Genomic DNA, 11,806 nt, shown 5'->3' with positions numbered 1-11,806 from the left:
AAAGCATATAGCACAGTCCATGTTATAGGGCTGGTGGGCACCAGGCAGCCTGTCCAAAGAGCCCTGCTCCCATCTAGGAAGTCAGAAATCTCAGATCAAGGAGTCCCAGCACCGTAGAACCAGCCACTGTGCAGAGGAGTCACTGAGACACCAGGTCGGGGAAAGGACCACATTCAAGTTTATGCAACCAGTTCACAGCCAAGTCAGGCCTAGATCCCAGGCCTCCCCGTTAACCCTTCTGGGACTCAGTTTCCCCATATCTCTAATAATGGAGCTGGACTCAGTCGCTGGTTTGAAGACTTGGTTTAGAGAAGTTACAGGGGAAGGGGAGACAGCAGGTGGAGTTGTGACCCTCCCGTTTATTCCCGCAGTCCCACCGGACCCACATTATCAGCTCTCTTTTGAAGGAAAGGCTTTAAGACTTTTTCCAAAAATGTTTGAAGGCCCCCATACTTTCCAGCTTCTAAGCTTCTGGGAGTGTTAAGTGCTGTGGATTGTCAGTAAGTCTCCAGAGCGAAGCCAAGAAAGCCAATCAGTGTTGAAGTGTGAGGAAACCACAGCCAAACATCCCCAAAGAAATGGCTGAGTCTCAGAGGCACAAATCCTTAAGTGTCACCAGAAAACAGGACAGGGAAAGGTGTTCTATCTCTGAAGATGTTTCCAAGTTTCTGCTGCCGTCATCCTTTTGGAAGTATACATGGCATAAAAAAAAATCAGAACTCCCCTGCCTCCCTGGCCACCCTTGTTTCTACCTTCTGTGTAAATGCCCGCTGTTTACACCTGAACTCAGACACAAAACAACCGCATAGGGAAAAGAAATCATGATAAGCAATAAATGTGCTATTAGACAAATGTATTCACTTGTGAAGTGTGTCAGCTACCTAGCTCAATACCAGAAAGAAGAAAACTAGTATTTTAGGGGTCACCTGCTATGCATCCAATATTCACACCAAAATTTCATTTAGTTGAGAAAAGGATGGGAAAGTGGTTAAGAACAGATTTTGGAGCCAGACTGCCTGGGTTCCTGGGAGGATTAGCTGAGTTAACGCATTTATGGGCTTTAAAAAAGCGCCTGCCACAGTAAAAGTTATGTACATGTCAGGACTGTTACTAACCCTCACCCCTCCCCTCTCTGAGATTTGTCACCATCAGCTGCCTTTCAGAGTTCAGACAGGTTTAGTCACCTGCCCGAGGTTTTCCTCCAGGAAAGTGGCAGCGCTGGGGCTGAAATCCAGGCTGACTTGGAGCCCAGAACACGTCTGCCAATCCGAGCCTCTAAAGGGCAGCCTGTCTACACAAGAGAACACTCCGTGCACTAACCTGGAAATCATCCACGCGGCTCGCCCAGCGCCCCAGGCTCAGAGGGCAGCAGGAGCCCTGGGCAGATGCAGCCACCCACCTGGCCTCTGTAGGTCTGGGTTCTGGAAACTGTAGCCAGCCTGGCTGGGGCCGGCGCTGGGCAGGAGCTGGAGCTCTGGCCTAGGCTGGAGGTGGAGGGAGGAAGTGCCCAGGAGGGTGATGACATCACAGCCCAGCCCTTGAAAGATGATATGTTCCCGCTGCCACTCCAGCTCAGCTCCGGAGGTTCCTCGGAGGACTGGGGCCTTCGGGCAGCCCCGCTGGACCAGGGAGCTACGAAGTGCCCGCGTTTGTGCTCCGGACAAGGTGGGTGCCGGGCAGGGGCTGGTCCAGCCGCCTCACCTTCTCGGGGAAGGACAGGCAGACCAAGCACAGAGGGAGGGCGGGCAGATGGGTGACATGGGGGCTGATTCCCAGGCTGGGTGAGAAGTTTTCCTCAGGTCCTAGGGAGTTTGGGAAAGTTCCCTTCCTTCCCTACAGGTAACAAGAAGGGCTCCCAGCAAGAGAAACATTCTTGTTTGTTCTAGGTTTGTCTTCTCCCTGAATGGAGGAGACAGACAGGCAGGTGTATATTTATGTGAGCCATTTAGTGACCTGACTTTTATAGACTTCGGGTGGATTCCTGTACTAAAGCAGAGAGGGTGGTGAAGCAGGGAAGGTGTGAGGTTTAGACTCAAGAATCTGGCTTTTCACTCATAGCCCTACCGCTCATTGGCCCTGTGTGACCCTGGACAAGTTACTTAACCTCTCTGAGCCTCAGTTTCTCGTCTGCAAAGTACCCTGCTCGCCTGCTTCCTGGGGCGGCTGGAGTTAATCAGACCACAGACGGAAGGGGGTTTGTGAACGATGGCTGATGTGCATTGGGGCGGTTGTGGTGATAACTCAGATAAGCTTCGCATCCCTCTCGTCTGGTCCTGGCTGATAAAACAGTTTGTTTGTTCAGAGCGTGGGCTTTGCATCCAGCCCTGGGTTGGCACCAAGCTCTGCTCTCATCCCCTGGGTAATGTTTTTGAGTCCATTTTTTTCCCAGTTTCCTGAGCCAGAAAGCTGACCTGGCAGGATGGGGGGCAAAGACAGAAATGGGCTGATGAAGTGACGTGTCGCATATGCAGTAGGTGCTCAATAAATCGTAGCCGTTATCAGAGCTGCCGAGGGCAGGTAGTTTCCCGAGGCTGCGTCGGGGAGGGAGGTGGGAGTTGCTCTCCCAGGCAGGTTAGAATGTGCCTCCTTGAGTCAGGCTGCCTGGGGCTCCCATCAGTCCACAGGAAGTGGGAGCTCTGGCCCAGGAGTGGGTCATGGGGGCCCCAGGGCCAACCCACCTCTTATTCCTTCTCTCACGGGGTGGCTGGGGGCAGGGTGAGCGACCCCACAGGACACCGTCCACCCTCCCTATCTGGAGGAAAACTGTTCTGTGTCCTTCTGGGCCCTGGCAGCAGTCGGGGTGAAGAGGACATCCCACAATAGGAGCCCCACAAGCTTGAAGGAAGAGTTCACTGCTTTTCTCCTGGAGTCAAACGGGGGGTGGGGAAGAGCCAGGAGAAGGGGTTTTGGAGAACACTGCAAATGCAGGCTCCCATGCTGGCCGCATAGGCAGGACCCCAGGGTCTCATCCCAGCTCTGCCGGGAAGTCACAAAACCCCTGCAGTCATGCGCTCCGAGGCCATCACAGAGCAGATGAGGAAACTGAGCCTCCGAGCCAGGATGTAACTGAGCAAAGCCCTCTGGTCAGGGTCCGGGAAAGGCCTTGACCTCTTTGGGACTCAGGTCTGTCACTTATAAGCAGGGGAAGGTTCCGATGATTGACGAATGGTGAGACTAAGGACATGGGATTAGACCGAACTGGAGAGATGCTGGCCAATGGCACCAAGCAGGGGAAAGAGCCATGCCATGTGGTCTCTGCTAACACAGTGACCGTGTCTGGATAAAAAGTTCAGAGTGGATCCGAGGGTAACACTAATGGCTGCCTTTCTGACCTGTGCAGCCTTGGGGTCAGAGAGGGCACTGGAGATTGCCCTGCAGACCCACCAGGGGATTCTGGTTTTCAAAATGAAAGTAGGGATCATGTCTGTCCATTCACAGCTGGCTCGCCTGCACTGAGAACCGTGCCTACCATAAAGTGGGCGCTGGTCAGTATTTGCTGAATGACTGAATGGTAGGTGGGTGGGTGGGTGGCTGGATGGGTAGATGGATGGATGGATAGGTGGATGGCTGGCTGGCTGGATGGATGGATGGATGGATGGGTGGATGGATGGATGGAAGGGTGGATGGATGAATAAGTGAATACGGGTCCCTTGGCAGGCACTAAAAGCACACAGAGCATATTACTAAGTGAAAGAAGCCAATCTGAAAAGGCTACATACTGTAGGATTCCTATTATATGACATTCTGGAAAAGGCAGAACTATGGAGGCAGTGAAAAAATCAGTGGTTGCCAACGTTGGGGGGAGGGAGGAATGAACACACGGAGCACAGAAGATTTTTAGGGCAGTGAAACTACTCTGCATGAAGCTGTAACGGTGGATACATGTCATTATACCTTTGTCCAAACCCATAGAATGTACAACACCAAGAGTGAACCCTAATGTAAACCATGGACTTTGGCGATATGATATGTCAGTGTAGGTTCATTGATTGTAAGAACACAGCACTCTGGTGCAGGATGTTGATAAGTGGGGAAGATTGTGCACGTGTTGGGTAGGAGGTATGTGGGAACTCTCTGTATTTTCTGCTCAATTTTTCTGTGAACCTGAAACTGCTTTAAAAATAAAGTCTAATTTTTTTTTTTTTTAAAGCACACCGTGCAGGACTTTGTGTTGAGGATTCAGAAGGCACTTAGGGTATCCCAGAGCCATGGATCAAATGATGAGAACTTCCTAAGACTTGATATTAAGACTGAGTACCTCCCTTCCAACACCCACGCGGCCCAGGAATTCCCTGACTTCTTTGTGCACATGCTTCCAGGAACGGGGGGGTCGCTACTGTCCAAGGCAGCTGCTCCATCTCGAGAGGGTTGTACTGTTAAAAAGTCCTTCCTTAGACTGAAGTTAAATCCCTCTCCCACTGAGCATTGGGCCACTTTCTATCTCTTGGAGTTGGACCGTATAATTCTCATGCTATGGGTCCTCCCTGAGCAAAACTTCCACAACTCCTCAATCAAAACATACTTTCCAGAACAAACCCAAGAAGTAAAGTATTCCTTTGACTCTGGAATCTGTAGGGTTCTATAGGCTAGAAAAATGTGAACCCCCTCCAAAAAAAATCATCACAGCGCAAAGCAGGGTGGAACAAGCACAGGCTCTGCGTCCGGATTCTGACTGTTTACTGCTGGAGAAGCTCTCTGAGCCTCAGTTTTCTCAACTGTACGATGGGGATAGTCGTTCCAATTTATAAGAGCATGGAGAGGTTTATCTCAGATGGTGCTAGTGCAGTGCAAACAGGGGCCAGGCTTACTGCAGGGGCCCACTTAGCAGAGGGACGGCAGCAAGGACATGGGACTACCAGAGGTGTTGTCTGCCTTGCAGTGGGGTCACTGCAGCTTGTGGGTTCCCAGGGAACAGGGTGCCCCAGCATGCCCACACTCATATTCCTAGGCAGCACATCTGTGGGCGCCCTGTAACTTTTCCCTTGAGGGCTCAAACGTCAGGTTTCCAGCCCACACTCCCCAGCGCCTCTGGGCCCCTCTGATTTCTCTGGCCAGTGGAGCTCTGGGAAGGCGGGCGCAGAGAACTGGCTTCCAGACCCCGATCCAAACTCGCTAGCTGGCTGAGCCAGCTCAGCGAGGTCACTTTGCTTCTCTGAGCCTCACGAAATCAGCAGCGCCTGTGCCAGACACCTCTTGAGGTGTTGTAAACTGTAGAGTGCCAGGCACTTGGGCAAGCCCAGCGCTTCTGTGGCTGTTACCGTGCTGATGTGTACCTGTGACATCGTGTTCCCTCTTCTTTCTTTTGGGTCCCCAAGTGACCATATTCCAAGGGGGTGTGGCCTGACCGGGAAGACCAGCCATGGACACACACTGCCTTAGCAAATGGCTTTCTGGGGGGAGCAAATTCGAAAGGAACTCAGGCCCTGTCCCTGCCCTAGACCCCAAAGCCACCATCCCCAGATCCTGCCTCTTAATCCCCATGGCCGAAATTCAGGGCCCCCAAACCCTGGTACCCAGGGCTGTATCACCGCCCCCTCCCATGTCATTTCAAGAGCCGACAGACACACTGTCCCTGAGAACTCGGGGCCTCAGACAGCTCCCAGCCTAGCTCCCCTGCAGGTGGATTTGGGCCTCAGGAAGCATCAAGCGGTGTCCTGCCTCTCCCACCCAACTGAAAGCCCCTCCAGGGAAAAGACTGAACCCAGCCCAGCGCATGGCACCTACTATGAATACCTGTACAGCAGGGGTGACACCCTGACTGCAGTAGGCAGGCTTTCTGGTCCTTCCAGAGCCTCTGAGATTGCACCTTCCAGCCAAATGGGGAATTAATCCCATCAAACAATTCAAGAAAAGGAAAGACAAGTCATAGGGAAAATTAGCTCATCAGTTAAACCAGTTCAGTTCTAAACTATGGCTAACAAATTGGTTGTACTGTGATCGGGAAGCTTTGTAACTGTTTATGCAGGATGCTTAAAATAGACATAAAAATTAGGAAATAATCTGGAACAAAAATTTCTTATTATTTCAGCTAAATCTGAAAAGTGAGAAGAGAAAAAGAAGGGAGGAGGAAAAGTGTGCTAAAGATTTTTTTTAAATTGAAGTATAGTTGATTTACACTAAAGATTTTATCTTAGCTGGAAGAACAGTTATTTTTCTACTCTTGATGCTAATAGATGGATACAAGTTTTCATATGTTTGTTAAAATTTTAAAGATAACCATTAGAAGAATTGAAGAGTATATATATATATATATATATATATATATATATATATATATATATATATATATATATATAATTATAGTATGTTATATTTGTAACATATAATTATTATAAACTATGATAAATTATCTTACTTTGTATTCAACAAAGGAAATACATTCCAAGGAATATTTATAGAAATTGATTATGTTCTAGGCCCTAAAGAAAACCTTAATATAGTCCCAGATATAAAACTCTTACTGGCTGCATTACTTGACCATACTGTAGAAATTAACATCAAATATAGAAACTAAACATCAGAAATCACTTGTAAATTTTAGAAAATGCTCTTCCTCAGAACTCTCCCATCAGAGATCATCAAAACTGAAATTACAGATCTCTGAGACAAGATCAGTTACAAGAACACTGTTAATCAAATTTATGGGATATAGACAAAGCCATACTCATAGTCGAACTCATGTTAATAATAATAATTATGATGATGATTATTATATTATTGTTTATAGAGATTGCAAGTAAATGAATAAAATGTTCAGTTCAAGAAGATGGATGGACAAAAAAAGTAGAAGAAAGAACAAAAGAAAGAAAGAAAAAGAAGTAGAAGAAAGAATAATGATGACAAAACAAAATGATTAATTAGAAAGGAAAAAAACGTTAATATCAGTATTCCATCTAAGGAAAAACCAAAAGCTGGCTCTTTGAAAGTAGGGAAGGGGAAGGAAACATTAGGAAGTGATCTGCGCTATGCGGAGAATTAGAATAAGCTGCCGAGACAGGGAGTGATAAGCAACCACTTTATTTGTGGTCAAGAGTGGCCTGCAGCAAAGCTGGGGCCCAGCATCCCAGCCCTTCCAGGCTGTGGGAAGGAGGATCTGCCTGGTTGGGAGTTTCTGTTGGCCCCATGAAGGCCTTCTTTCCATACTGGCCTCCTGTTCCCTGGGAGGGTCCCATGTCCCTGAAGGTAGGAGAGCAGAGCTCAAAGCCCTGCCCCCCGCCATGACCTGGGCCTGGGATCCCAGCATCTCTGCTTCAACCTTTTATACCTAAGCCTCCATCAGAGCCCAGGAACCAACAGGCTCACAGATGTGCTAAGTATTTAGCCACCAGCATTTCTTAAAAGAGTCAATATTTTTAAAGTGGGATATTTCACATACAAATTCAGCTTCCCAGCTTCTCTAGGAATGCAGACGGCTCTGGCAAGGCGGAAATTTAACGCCCCACCTGGCCACACACAACTCTTTAGGTCAGACCTTGGCCCTCCGAGTGCCCATCCTTCCCCCAGCGCCAGCATCTGCTCTCACCTCCAGCACCCCACTTTAATGGGCCCCTGTGGGCATTTGAATTTGAGGCCCTGCTTGGCACATTGAGAGGTGCGGGACTGGTGAAGGCCACTGAGGCAGAACTGAGCTGGTTACGACTGGGAGAAAGAACTTTCAGAGCAGATTTACAAGGGCAGCCTCTCCCCCAAACAGCCCCACGTAAGGGAGGGCAAAGGCAGCCCCCTCCCCACACCAGCCTCTGGGGGCTGAACTCTAAAATGGGCCTGTGATGGTGCTGCAGAGTGCCTTAGAGATGGAGCACTTCCCAGGCCTAAAGCAGGAACACCCAACTGTGGAGTTGAGACCATATTGGAGGGCTTGACTCTTCCAAACAGAGAGGAGGAAAAAGCTGGTGTGAAACTGAGGAAAATCTGAACTATCCAGGATCCTAAGCACACGATGCTCTCCAATGCCTCTGAGCCTTCGTTCATGCTGTTCCCGTGCCTCTGATGCTTTTCCACACCTACCTCAAGCTTCTTCTCCTACTCAACCTTTGAGATGAAGGGGGTCCCTCCTTCCAGGAAGACTTCTACACCCCTTCCCAGAAGCTAGGTCCCCCCTTGGTGCCCCGCAACTGCCTTTGGCCCCCCAGTGACAGCACTAGCCAGGCTGTGTTGGCATCATCTGTGTGTTTGCCTCTCCTGCAGCCTGTGAGCCCCCTCAAAGGCCAGGGCCTCATCTTACCCCTCTGTTCATCCCCAGCCTGGTCCCCAGGGGACCTGCAGCGCCCTCCTGGCTGTTAGGGCCTGTACCCTGGTAGGCTCAGCCGGCCTCCTGGGAGGTCGGACTCTGCAGTGACAACAGGAAGGGCATCTGGCCATCAGACGCCAGGGCCAGTGAGCACTGACATTCCTGAGTGTGGCCTCTGGCCTCCTGGAGAGAGCAGGTGTTCCAAGGAGGCCTCTTTGTCACTACAGACTAACAGTCAGGTGGCAGGTTCCCAGGCTTCCTTTCTGTGGGTCTTGCCGTGTCCCCATGTCCTAAAGGCTCTGGGGCACAGATGAGACTTCTGAGCCCAGCGGCTCTGAGCCCGGGTGCCTCCCCCAAGGGAATGGGGTCCGACCCCAGAAGTCCCGTGGCAGCCACTGGTAGGCCTGCATCACTCTGCAAAGTCCCTTCTTTTGGACCCTGAGTGCCAGCTTCTCCGAAGGCGGCCTCCAGCCAGCTCCAGCTCCTGGGCAGAGGCCGTGGTGGAGGGCCCCGGCCTCGCTGTGCAACAGCCCAGCGTTCTGATCGGGGCTTGGCCAACTGCCTGCTGAGTGACACAGGGCAGGTCGCTGACCGGCCTGAGACCCTCCCTTCCCACCTGCATCAGGGCATCAAGACCGCCATCCACAACCTTTGTGCAGCCGACACAGCAGGACCGTGTGTGAAAGTGCCCACACCGCGCAGGGCCCGCTCATTCCCTCCTTTCTGAACCGCTCGGGAGAGACCCTCTGGGCTCCCGGCTTGAAGGCTCCTGCCCACGAGGAGTGCGGAGCCTGTGGGAGAGACAGGCGAGGGCCTGGGACACTTGGACTCAGCACCCCGCTCCTGTGACCCCAGGGGCCAGCCCAGAGGACCCGGGACGGCCACGTCCCCTGCTGGTCCTGAGCCTCCTGAATCCAGAGCCAAATGGCAGGATCTCCACCTTCCCCGTCCTGGGCCTTTGTGTGCCAGCCTGCCACACACACTCACACATCACACACACACACACACACACACTGCACACACCACACGCTCACACACACACATACACATAAACACACACACAACAGAGACAGCACAGACTCATACACACATGTACACACACGTACAAATACGCCACACCACACACACACACACACACACTCGCACACACACAACACACACATACACACACAAATATACACAAATAAATACACCACACGCACACTACACTGCACACACATACACACATGTACACACACGGACACACACCACCACCTCTCTGCTGCCTGCATGTCCCCATGACCATCTTGTGACATCTGTGCTCTCTGAATTGTCGTTGTGGGCAGGGTTCAAGTTCTCTCCCAGGAGGCTCCTAGACCTTTAAGGCGGGGGGCGGGTCTAAATGGGGAAGGACATGCGGTGGGACAGACCAGGCGGGAGCGCACCCAGGGCCCCAAGAGTGTGTGTCTCGGCCCTACCCTGGGCACCCTCGCCCGCGGAACTCTGCTAAAGCTGCTAAGCGGGGACGCTTCCCCCCAAGCGTGGACGCAATGCTCTCTAGGGGTGACAGAGCCCGTCAGAGGCGGCGCTAGGATCAGGACCTGGTCTGGTTCCCCCTCGAGGACGCCGTGGCTCCCTGGATGGGCAAAGATGTCAGGATGGGCTTCAGGAGGTGCGCGCAGGCCGGGGCGGCGAGGAGACCAGCCCTGCCACTGCGGGGGAGAGAGCAGGTGGGGAAGCGAAAGAGGGGCCAGGGCTTGAGATGCCGGGGGGAGCCCGGGCCTTCCCGCTCTGCGACATCATCCCAAAGCCCCAGCCGGGCGCGGACTGCCCGGACTGGGCCGCCTTGCACGTCCCCAGCGGTGTACACGCGTGTTTACTGCAAAAATAAGTCACAGCCACGGGGACTTTCAGGTGGCCTGGGGAATTTCTTCCAAAAGCGTGTGTGGACCGTGGTGGCCGTGGCTGAGGGGGTGGAGGTGGGCGCCCCGGGGCCCACACAGAACACGCCTGGATCTGGGGTGCCGTGGAGGCAACAGAAAAGGGAGCCGAGGGCTAATGAGACCCTGATGGCCGGGGCTGATCCCGCTGAGTCATCACCACAACCCGCAGGCAGGAGATAACGTCTCTAGTCCTGCAAGCGGGGGGACCGGAGATAACGTCTCTAGTCCTGCAAGCGGGGGGACCCAGGCCCAGCCAGGCGGCCACTGGCTCGGTCACACTGTTGGTAAATGGCAGAGCTGGCCTCTGGGTGCCTGCAGAGTGATGCTACCTCCCAGCCTTTCTCGTTTTGCTGCAGGTTTGCCTCAAGGGCCAGCGCTGGCCTGACTGAGGATGACCTGAGAGGGTGGTGAAGACGGGCAGCCAGATAACCCAGAGGCAGGGGAACGGGGGGGAAAGCAGCGGGCAACACACAAAGGAAGGAAAATCAGGCTTGCTTCAGGTTTTCCACAGCAGCAGGTACACCAAATCCAACAGAGGAGCGTCTCCAGACTCAGGAGAGAAGCAGGCTATGACAGCGAATGGTCTTCCGTGAGTGAAGGCAGCAGAAAGACATGCTGAATGTGAAAGGGCTCAGAGAACATGCCATCCTTGCAACCATTGTGAAAAAAATCCCTCAGAGACGAAACCCAGGTGACAGAGACATGAGTCAAAGTGAAGAACAGAGGCTGGGGAAGGATTTTTGGTTCACTGGGACCCCAACTGTAAAAAATCAGGCTGAATCCTGTGACAAGAAGTGGCTTTTGAGTCCAGCAGGAAATCCCACCTTCCCAGAGTCTCCCTCAGCAGCTCCCCACCAGGGTGCTCTTTCTTGGGTTCTTAGAAGCCCACTGACTCCACCTGCTTGATACTGACCAGGGTTCTTGGCCTTCCCCAAGCAATAGAAATTGACTAGAGGCCAGACAAGAAATTCAGGCAAGACTTATTGGGGCCCCTGCTGCAGCGGGTGGGAGGGGGTGGGTGAAAACAAGTAACAGTTTCCCTTGTTTGCCCCCCCCCACTCCCAGGAGGGGTGAGCTTGTTCCTTTTATGGGGTGAGGGTAGGGGTGTGTCCAGGGATCCAGCCAGAGGGGCGGCTTAGGTGTTTTGCCCACCCCTCTGGTGGGGTTGAGTGCAGGGGTCACGCATAGTACCCTGCTTTTGCTGGCGACGCCCTGTTTTTGCGCCCAGCTCTTCAAAGGTGGTAGTTGGGGTTTTTTTGGTCTTTTTGTATCTTTTTGTCTGTAATTTGCCCCAGCTGCACCTGCACACAGTTTTATTTTTAGTCCCTTATAATTTCTTTGTAATTTGTAGGTGGAGGAGACGTTTGTCCAGGTGCAAGCACTGCAGCACTGCAGCAAAGGGTCCCAAGTCCCAGCCTGTCTCATGCTCAGGACTGGTGGTTGGGTAAGACAGGAAATCATTGAAGAAACAACTCATAAAGACACTCAGCATTTCATTTTATATGAAAACATGATTACGCATTGATTTACCAGTTTGTAAGTAAGCAAGGCCTTTTCTTTGAGCATGAGCTGGCTGATTATCTTTCTGACACAAGCTAACCCTTCATTCATTCTCTATTTTGAAAAAAATAGGAGAGAACACTTGACTTATTTA

At 51.9% G+C, this 11,806-nt stretch overlaps 1 protein-coding gene across 2 annotated transcripts in view; it reads left to right on the top strand.

The window, feature by feature from the left end:
• The first annotated feature begins 1,330 nt into the window (after positions 1-1,330).
• BDKRB2 (bradykinin receptor B2) overlaps positions 1,331-11,806 on the top strand; it is a 34,297-nt gene continuing 23,821 nt past the window's right edge. Inside the window, exon 1 of one of the 2 annotated variants that reach the window (XM_068540955.1) lies at positions 1,331-1,665. The gene's annotated coding sequence lies outside the window, so the exon portion shown is untranslated. The remainder of the gene's footprint in view (positions 1,666-11,806) is intronic. The other variant, XM_068540965.1, reaches the window with a different exon arrangement.

This window comes from Eschrichtius robustus, chromosome 1 (genome assembly GCF_028021215.1).
Source record: "Eschrichtius robustus isolate mEscRob2 chromosome 1, mEscRob2.pri, whole genome shotgun sequence".
In the NCBI taxonomy this organism is placed as follows: domain Eukaryota; kingdom Metazoa; phylum Chordata; class Mammalia; order Artiodactyla; family Eschrichtiidae; genus Eschrichtius; species Eschrichtius robustus.
The sequence above is the reverse complement of the archived record's forward strand: the minus strand, read 5'-3'. Positions and strand labels throughout refer to the sequence as shown.